Consider the following 8,238-nt stretch of genomic DNA (forward strand, 5'->3'; position numbering starts at 1 on the left):
CTATCCACTCTATCCAGTGCCCTCATAATTTTATACACCTCAATTAGGTCTCCCCTCAGCCTCCTCTGTTCCAAAGTAAACAACCCCAGCCTCTCCATAGCTTAAAAAAAAATTCCAGTCCTGATAACATCCTCATAAATCTCCTCTGTGCCCTCTATAGTGCAATCGCATCTTTCATGTGATGTAGTGACCAGAACTGCACGCAGTACTCTAGCTGTGGCCAGCCGTGACTCACCCTCGCCTCGGGGTCAGACGGTTGTGGGTTCGATTGCCACTCCAGAAACTTAAAAAGCACAAACATCAAGCCGGATGCTCCCAGTGCAGTGCTGAGGGAGCGCCGCACTGTCGGAGGTGCCGCCTTTTAGATGAGACGTTATAAACCGAGGCCCCGTCTACTCTCGCGGGGTGGACGCAAAAAAAAAAAAAAAAAAATCCCACGGCCACTATTTCGAAGAAGAGCAAGGGGAGTTATCCCCGCTGTCTTGGCCAATATTTTATCCCCCAATCAACATCACTGAAAAACAGATTATCTGGGTCATTATCACGTGGGGGCTTGTTGTACGCAAACCGGCGGCCGCGTTTCCCACATGACAACAGCGACTGCAACTCCAAAAGTAAGCCATTGGCTGTAATAATAATAATTAAAAAAAAACAAGAGAATGCTGGAAATCTCAGCGGGTCAGGCAGCATCTGTGGAGCGACAGAAAGAGAGTTAATGTTTCGGGTCCATGACCCTTCGTCGTTGGCTGTGAAGCGTTTTGGGGGGGAAGGCCCCGAGGTGGTGAAAGGTGCTATAGAAATGCAAGTCTCCCTTGTCACTCAGCTGCAGGGTGCAGCAGGGCCATGGCGAGGAGGGGGGGGGGGGGGAGGGGAGTTTGCCGTGCGTGTGGGGAGGAGGGGGGGGGGGGACCAGAGGACAAGTGCCATCACTTGGGGGGGGGGGGAACCAGTTGCTGCAGCCTGCTGCTGATGGGATGGGGCTCGGTGGCGGGCAGGTAGTGAAGGGGGGGCCGGGACAGCGAGCGCAGCATTCCTTCCTCTCCGCCCCCCTCGGCGCCCCCGCCGGGCACTGAGCCCCAACGGTCAGACCACACACAACCTGTTAAAAAGCCTCGCGACCACACCTGGCACGTGATGCCGCCCCCCGCGCGGCGCAGCCTGCCCACCAGCGCGCGCCGCCGCTCCGAGCGCCGCCATTGGTCGGCAGCGGCTGATCGGAGCGCGGCGATTGGTGGTTGGGGGGGGGGGGGGGAAAGAGACAAACGCCGTCCCGCCATTCACAAAAAAAATATATATATCTAAAAGCCCGCGCGCCTCGTGCCGCGGGTGGCGGCGGCCGCCGCCCCGAGCCCTGATTGACAGCCCGCGCGCCCAGGTTGGGGGGGTTACCTGCTGCATCTGCACGTCTGCTCGGCACATCTCTGCAGCACAATGCACCCAAACAAAACCCAGTCTTTCCCATCAATTGCAATTGTGCTCCCTGCATCCCTCCTGTTGCATTTTGTCGGGGGTGTTGGTATCTCGCCTGTCGATCGGTAATCGAGTGCAAAAATGGTCCAGTGACAGGGATAAAAGATTAGAGGGAATTGCTACATGAGTAATGCTCATTCATTGCAATATGTATTATTTATGCAAGTAAAGCACCCGCCGTTTTTCTTATAAATTATGCAAATGATACTTTTGCAAACCACTGCCTATGTATTTATCATACTTACACGAGCCGTGGTCTTTTTAATTTTCAAAATATATGTCATATGGACAGGATTGTTGCGACTTTGAACGTTGCATGCTTGCAACAGCCATAGTTTGCATTCCTTCTATTTATCTATTCAATTGCATTTGTCACCGGAGGCCTCAAGAGTGACAAGAACAACATTTTCTAAAGATTGTATGAGAAATGTGTCACAAGCATTTAGTGCTGCGACCTGTATCACAGTAAAATCAAAATGCAAGCATCGGCGACATAAAAGTGCTGGCAAACTATTGGTGATGCTACCCAAGCACGTTGGCCTGTGCAGCAATCGAATATAACTTATTGCTGTGCAGATTTACTGGAGTTTTGCCTCAACTTTTCAGCAGATTTAGTTACTAGGCAACAGCAACACGAACAATCAAGCATCCATTGGCTGTGCTCATTAATGCACACAAACGTTTCTTGTCCCAACTCAGTTACATAATCACTTTTCCCTTCAAACACAAGTACTTCTAAAGCCTCGCCTTTTGTAATATTTCAAAACAAAATATCCCAGATACATATATGAATAGCAGCAGCATTCACTGCAAACTGATGCATTTATGTAACTGTTCCCTTTTTACATTGAGCGCTGGCTATCGTTGTGCCAGTGCACTAGTAAGGAGATAGACATTTGGATGATGTTATATGTCTGCATTTAATTTGTATCTACACAGAGAACTGAAATAGTAAGCCAACTTATACCCAAGTGGCATGTAGGCTAGAACTATTATTTTAATGAGGAAAGGCTTCTTTGCTTATATTTAATCTTTGTGCCATCTATTTCTTATATATTGTTGGCCTCAATTTCTGCTGTTGTATGTACTAGTAGCTATACTTCTTGGTATGAAATAATAGAAATTATTAGGAGAGAGTTAGTTCCGAAATACCTTAAAGCCCACGTTGTTCACAAAACAGGTTGCATTAACCATGCAATGGATTCTATGCATCCTCATATTCGGTTGTTTAAAATGAATTGTCTTTAGAGCAAGGACCTACATAGAGTATGTGTGTCAACTTGTCTCACACCATCAATGGCTGTGTATTAATGCAATGCTAAGAAAAACCTGCCAGATACAACACCATGTTCTAGTTTTGTTTCACCACAGACAAAATTTCTTCCTTGCTGTCCTACCACTGGATTGTTTTCCTTCACAGGCTACCAACTTCCCACCATTTACTAAACCGTCTACAGGCCACTGCACGGTTCTGTGGCTCCAGTGTGTTGTGTTATTTTATAATAGTTCACATCTATGCCCCTTGAAGAAAAGTGATTGTATTCAATACAAATACTTCTTCCATATGATGCACAAGATACGATATCAAAAGCAAAATACAGAAGATGCTGGAAATGCTCAGCGGATCAGACTGCATCGGTGGAGAGAGAAACAGAGTCAGTGTTTCAGGTCGATGACCCTTCATCAGAACTGGAAAAGGTTAGAGATGCGACAGGTTTTTAAAGCCACCTGTTTAAGCAACCTTGCTTTTAAAAACCTGTTACATCTCTAAACTTTTCCAGTTCTGACGAAGGGTCATCCACCTGAAACATTAACTTTGTTTCTCTCTCCACAGATGCTGCCTGAACCGCTGGGATTTCCAGCATTTTCTGTTTTTATTTCAGATACGATACCAGTTCACTGTACTTTGAGCGTAAAGGTCTGGTTCTCTAACCCTTCCACGTTAGGCCAATAGTCCCACCACTATTAACTTTCTACTAATTTTCAAATTAAAATTGTTTTCAATTGGCTCTGGAATATAACAATAAGGAAACAAAGCTACAAGTGAGGCAGCTTGCAAACCTCAACAAAGGAATGTTCACAAAAGATGATCTTAGACCAGTGAATTATTCAGTTTACTGTGGGGTTGAAAGCTACTGTCATTCTTTGATGGGCTTCACGGTCACATTGTACAAGCTGGGACATTCAGGTGGATGCAAAAGCCTTAGAACATGCAACATTGAATGGCAGGAAGCTGGTCCATCCAGCCTGGCCTACACCATGATGGGTCAGCCATCATGACTAAAGCCTTTGAGCTAATCATGAGAGCGTTATTGTGGAAATTTGGGGACAGTCCACTTTCCCCAGTCTTCTAAAGATCTGTGTTAAAGCATTCACTTTCACCAGAAGGTAAACATTTAAGGAACGCTGAAGTATGCTGAATACAATGCGACGTTGGTCTTTTAAATAATAAACTCAGCTTGTGTAAGTAGCAAACGACACTGCCTCTTTATAATGTCCAGGAACCATTTTAAAAATGGGATCAGTACAAAGTACTTATGCACCATTAACTTTTAAAGCACAGGAACGTCAACAATAGTAATTAACTTGCTGTATTTGTATTAAACTGCTTTTAAAAATTATTTCACATGCACCTCAGCCCAAGATTTTAGAATCCAAGATAAATACATTGGGCCTTTCAGAATAACAGTTATAAATGAATTTAACGTGTATTAGAAGTTGGTGTGTGTCCTGGTGACTTCTTAGTGTCTTGTAGGAACATTGAGGCACTGTGTGCCAAGACAGTATTTAAAAAAAAACAAATGAACTCGTAACCCTTGAACATAAACGTCTGGTTCTCTAATCCTTCCAAGTTAGTCCATTAGTCCTACCACTATTAACTTGCCACTAATTTCCAAATTAAATTGTCTTCCACTCGTTGATCATTGTACATTTCCGTTCAATATGTTCACTGCTAAATCAAAATTGCATAATTACATGGGTTTATGCAGACATGTACTGGATCTGATAGCCTGTTCATTTCCCAAAGTGCCGAGAGTGATGTCACAATTTGCTGTCTTGCATCTAAAATACTGCTTTGTAAAAAAACCCACAAAAGACACCGTTTTGCTAACCTTTGTACATCACCCATGAATGACATCAGGCGTAGTATTTTTTTTCTCCCTAAATTGGCCTGGGTTTTTAATCTGTTTTTTGCCTCCCGCAGGAGATCACATGGCTCCAGTTGGGGTGAAGTGTAGAATGTTTCAGTATAAGGGGTGTCGCAGTTGTGTGAAGCGGACTGGCTGGGCCGGGTGCTCTTTGCCTTTCCGTCATTGTTCATAGGTTTATATGTAACCTTTAGGGCTGCTGACCAAGGGCCGTGCGGCTCTTTGTCGGCCGGTGTGGTCACGACGGCCCGAAATGGCTTCCTTCTGCGCTGTAAATTTCTATTGTAAGAAAGCACGTTAAATCACCAGGAGGTGCAAAATAGCAAACCACGCAACTCACTTCAAAAAAAGGAAACATGGTTATTTATTAATTATCCCAATCGCACTCGCCACTAAATCTTAGCCTTGCTATTTGTGCACACATGCAGTCCAAAAGTGGTGCTCCTTTGCAAAAGGAAGTGGCGGGCTTTAGGACCCAGAAGAAGAGTGAGGTAGTGACAGAACCGACACATTCCCCGGCTTACCATGTCCATATGGCGCCAAACAGCGATCAGTTGCCGCTACACAGACCAAACCTCTTTTTATAACAGGGACAAGGGTTACATCTTGATTTACAATTATGGCTCTGGAGCCGAGATTAAAGACAACTGCTTTAAAAACACACAGACCGAGGTGAAAACTGGAATGCAGGCACTGGATCTGATGGGCAGAAGTGAAGTCTTGCCATGCGCGCTTGACAGAATATCGGCATATTGATTTCTTCCGCAAAGCTAAAAATGGACCTCATCGGAGCTTATTTGCATCAAACAAATCCACTCTCGGAGGCTTCGGCTCTTTAATTCGAGCCTGATCAGGAAACGACATAACTGTGCAACATTCAGAATCCACACGTTATTGCACACATTTCAATAACATGACTTACCCCACTGCTATTTCCTGAAAGTCGACACATTTATTTATGTATTGCAACGGACTTTAAAATGCCTTTTATTGTTCTTTCTCGCTACGAGTGGGTAAAAAAATTCCCCTCTGACCCGTTGCTGCATGCCACCTGGTTGGGGCTTTCGAAGCAATTGACAAGCTGCCTCTAATATACAATAAAAAATTCAGGAAGTCCTTTCCCCCCCCCCCCCCCCAGTCTGAAACTCCACTGCAGCAACCTCCCTCCTACTCTTACCCGAAAGTAAATGTTAAAACCAAAATCTACACCGCCTCTTTCAAAAAAAAACAGTCCTCCCTCCCAGCAGTCCCCATAACCATCGCATGTTGTCTTCCAATATATTTCAAATACGAGATGCAATCTAGAACGCCAACAAGTGGTTCAGAGGGAAAAAAAAATAAAGCAGAATTAGCAATGCAGCACACGATGCACATCATTTGCACCGCATTTTTGCATTAATCCTCATCGCCAGTCGCCTGCGCCGACTTCTCGCTAGGAGATTGTTTTTTTTCGACAAATGATGTAACGCTAGTTTTTTTCCCCAACATAATTCGTTCCAATTTCATCACGGATTGATGTTGGGCAACACCCCCTTTAATACAGAAACGTATCTTGGTGTTTTGCCAAGCTTAGTTCTGTAGTCAGAAAAGTCTTCAAGAGGAAAAAACTTTGCCAGCAAAGCAACGCCTTAATTTACCATTTAATTCACTAAAGGACTCCACGGTGCATCAAAAGACGCCGGAAAGGAGTCGAATATCAAGACAGTTGTGTTTTTTCCCGTGAAAAAAGCCTTAATTTTCACTTTAAAAAAAACACCTTTCCCCGCCATATTGAAATTGGCAAGGTTGTCCAATATTTATAGAGGCACTTGCGTAACTTGCAGGCAAATACTGCCAAACACCCAGCGAGAAAAAATATATATAGTGGCACAGGAAAATACAAGATATGCTATTAAAACTATTGAGGCAGATAGGTTAGACCGAGAAGGTAGGTCAGCTCAGTAAAATCGAAAGGAGATCACGAGTGTTCGCGCAGGCAAAGATGACAGGATATCAATTTGGGGGAAAATTATATATATGGCAGATTTTTTAAAAAAAACAGAAAGCGTTTATAATCAGTAAACTGCTGTGGCATTTCAAAGAAAAATTGCTCCCAAAAAGAAGCCGTTTTAAAAAAAAAATCCCCCCCCCTCCCCCGCGTGTTTAGCAAGTAACAAAAATAATAAGCACTTGGGAGCTAAAATAAATTGCATCAGAAAATAGAGAGACAGACAGAAGCAAAGCACTTTGCACAACTTACTCTGAACGTCATTGCAACAACAACAAAAAAAAACACACTCACTCACACACAAACAACAAGCTTCAGATGATTAGCGAGGAAGGGAAGAAGAAGAAAAAAATATATATAAAAGATCATCCAGGGTTTACAGTCGGGTTGGGGAAACAAACTGGGGGCTGCCCGGCCAGACAAAGCAGCGCAACGCGCCGCTGTGTTAACTCACCGGCAATAAGTTTTAATTCTGAGTGTAACAATGTTGCCCTGGCCGCTTCAGTGCTGAGTTTATGGAGCCGCTCTCTGCTCTCCTCTCCTTCCAATATGGCATCCTCTCGCTGCGCATGCGTTTGCCAATTATTTTTTCTCTGCCTGCCAACTCCTTCTGACCTTTTTCAGCAGTTGCAATTTTTGTTGATGGGGGTGGGGTGGGGAGAGGAGGGGTGGTGGTGGTGAGAGAGAATGATCCTTAAGCCAATTAAAAATCGATTTTTTTTTTCTGGATCCACGCCCAACTTTTATATTTTGGACCCTCCCCTCTTAAGAAACAAAACAGCCCTTTCTGATTGACATGGTTACCCGGGCCTGCTATTTCATTTTCAAGATCTGAAACTGACACGTTTTTCTGAAATAAATACAAAAGTTGGGGAGGGAGGCAGAGAGAGAGAGCTAATGTGTTGTAACAAAAAATCAGCAACTATTGCCTGTCGAATGAGCACCCCGCGTAATCCAGAATTCGTGTGCTCTTTAAACTGGTCGATTGCGAAACTGATACATTCTAGGAAACTTGAAGCTCGCAATTTTTTCAAGCAGAATGTGTGCCGATGTGAAATTTGCATTATTTTTCTTTCGCTGATTGTAATCGCTGCGGCTGTTTTGTAGATACATATGTATAGATAATAAATAATTTGAAATGCAAGTGTTCGACTGCCTTGGCGTGTGTGCGTGTGTTTTTTCCTGTTTATATATAAACCGATTTGTTTGAGGCTGCAGTACATGTCTTGCAGTGATGTCTCCACTTCTTTTCCAAAGCTGATTCACACAATGAATTTGGGTGCTGGAAATGGCGTTTCTTTGTGGGATGTGTTTTTTTTGTGTGTGTATGCGCTGCCGCTGCGCACTGTGTATGACCGACACAACGGCAAGCTTCGCCAGGCAGCTTTAAGCTTGGCAATGGAAGATTAAACGCTGACGATCCAAAGCTCGCCAACACCGCCAGCCCGCCCTTCATCTCCGCCCGATTTCCCGTCAACGAAACTGCGTTCTCTGACACTGGTGATTTTTTTTTTCTCCCCTCAAACGGTGCTTCCTTAAATGTCACGCCGATACACGGTGTGCAACTTCGTCAATACACCTGTGACTGAATACCTGGCCCGTTTGTATCTGTCTGCCGCTTGTCATAGACAA

The 8,238-nt window shown here is 44.2% G+C and overlaps 1 protein-coding gene across 2 annotated transcripts in view; it reads right to left on the reverse strand.

The window, feature by feature from the left end:
• The window catches only part of sfmbt2 (Scm like with four mbt domains 2), a 201,609-nt gene extending 194,376 nt beyond the window's left edge, over nt 1-7,233 (reverse strand). The window contains exon 1 of one of the 2 annotated variants that reach the window (XM_070897121.1): nt 7,061-7,233. The gene's annotated coding sequence lies outside the window, so the exon portion shown is untranslated. Of the gene's footprint in view, nt 1-235; nt 800-7,060 lie in introns of those variants that run through there. The other variant, XM_070897122.1, reaches the window with a different exon arrangement.
• Between the last annotated feature and the right edge of the window lie 1,005 nt (nt 7,234-8,238).

This window comes from Pristiophorus japonicus, chromosome 13, assembly GCF_044704955.1.
Source record: "Pristiophorus japonicus isolate sPriJap1 chromosome 13, sPriJap1.hap1, whole genome shotgun sequence".
NCBI lineage: Eukaryota > Metazoa > Chordata > Chondrichthyes > Pristiophoridae > Pristiophorus > Pristiophorus japonicus.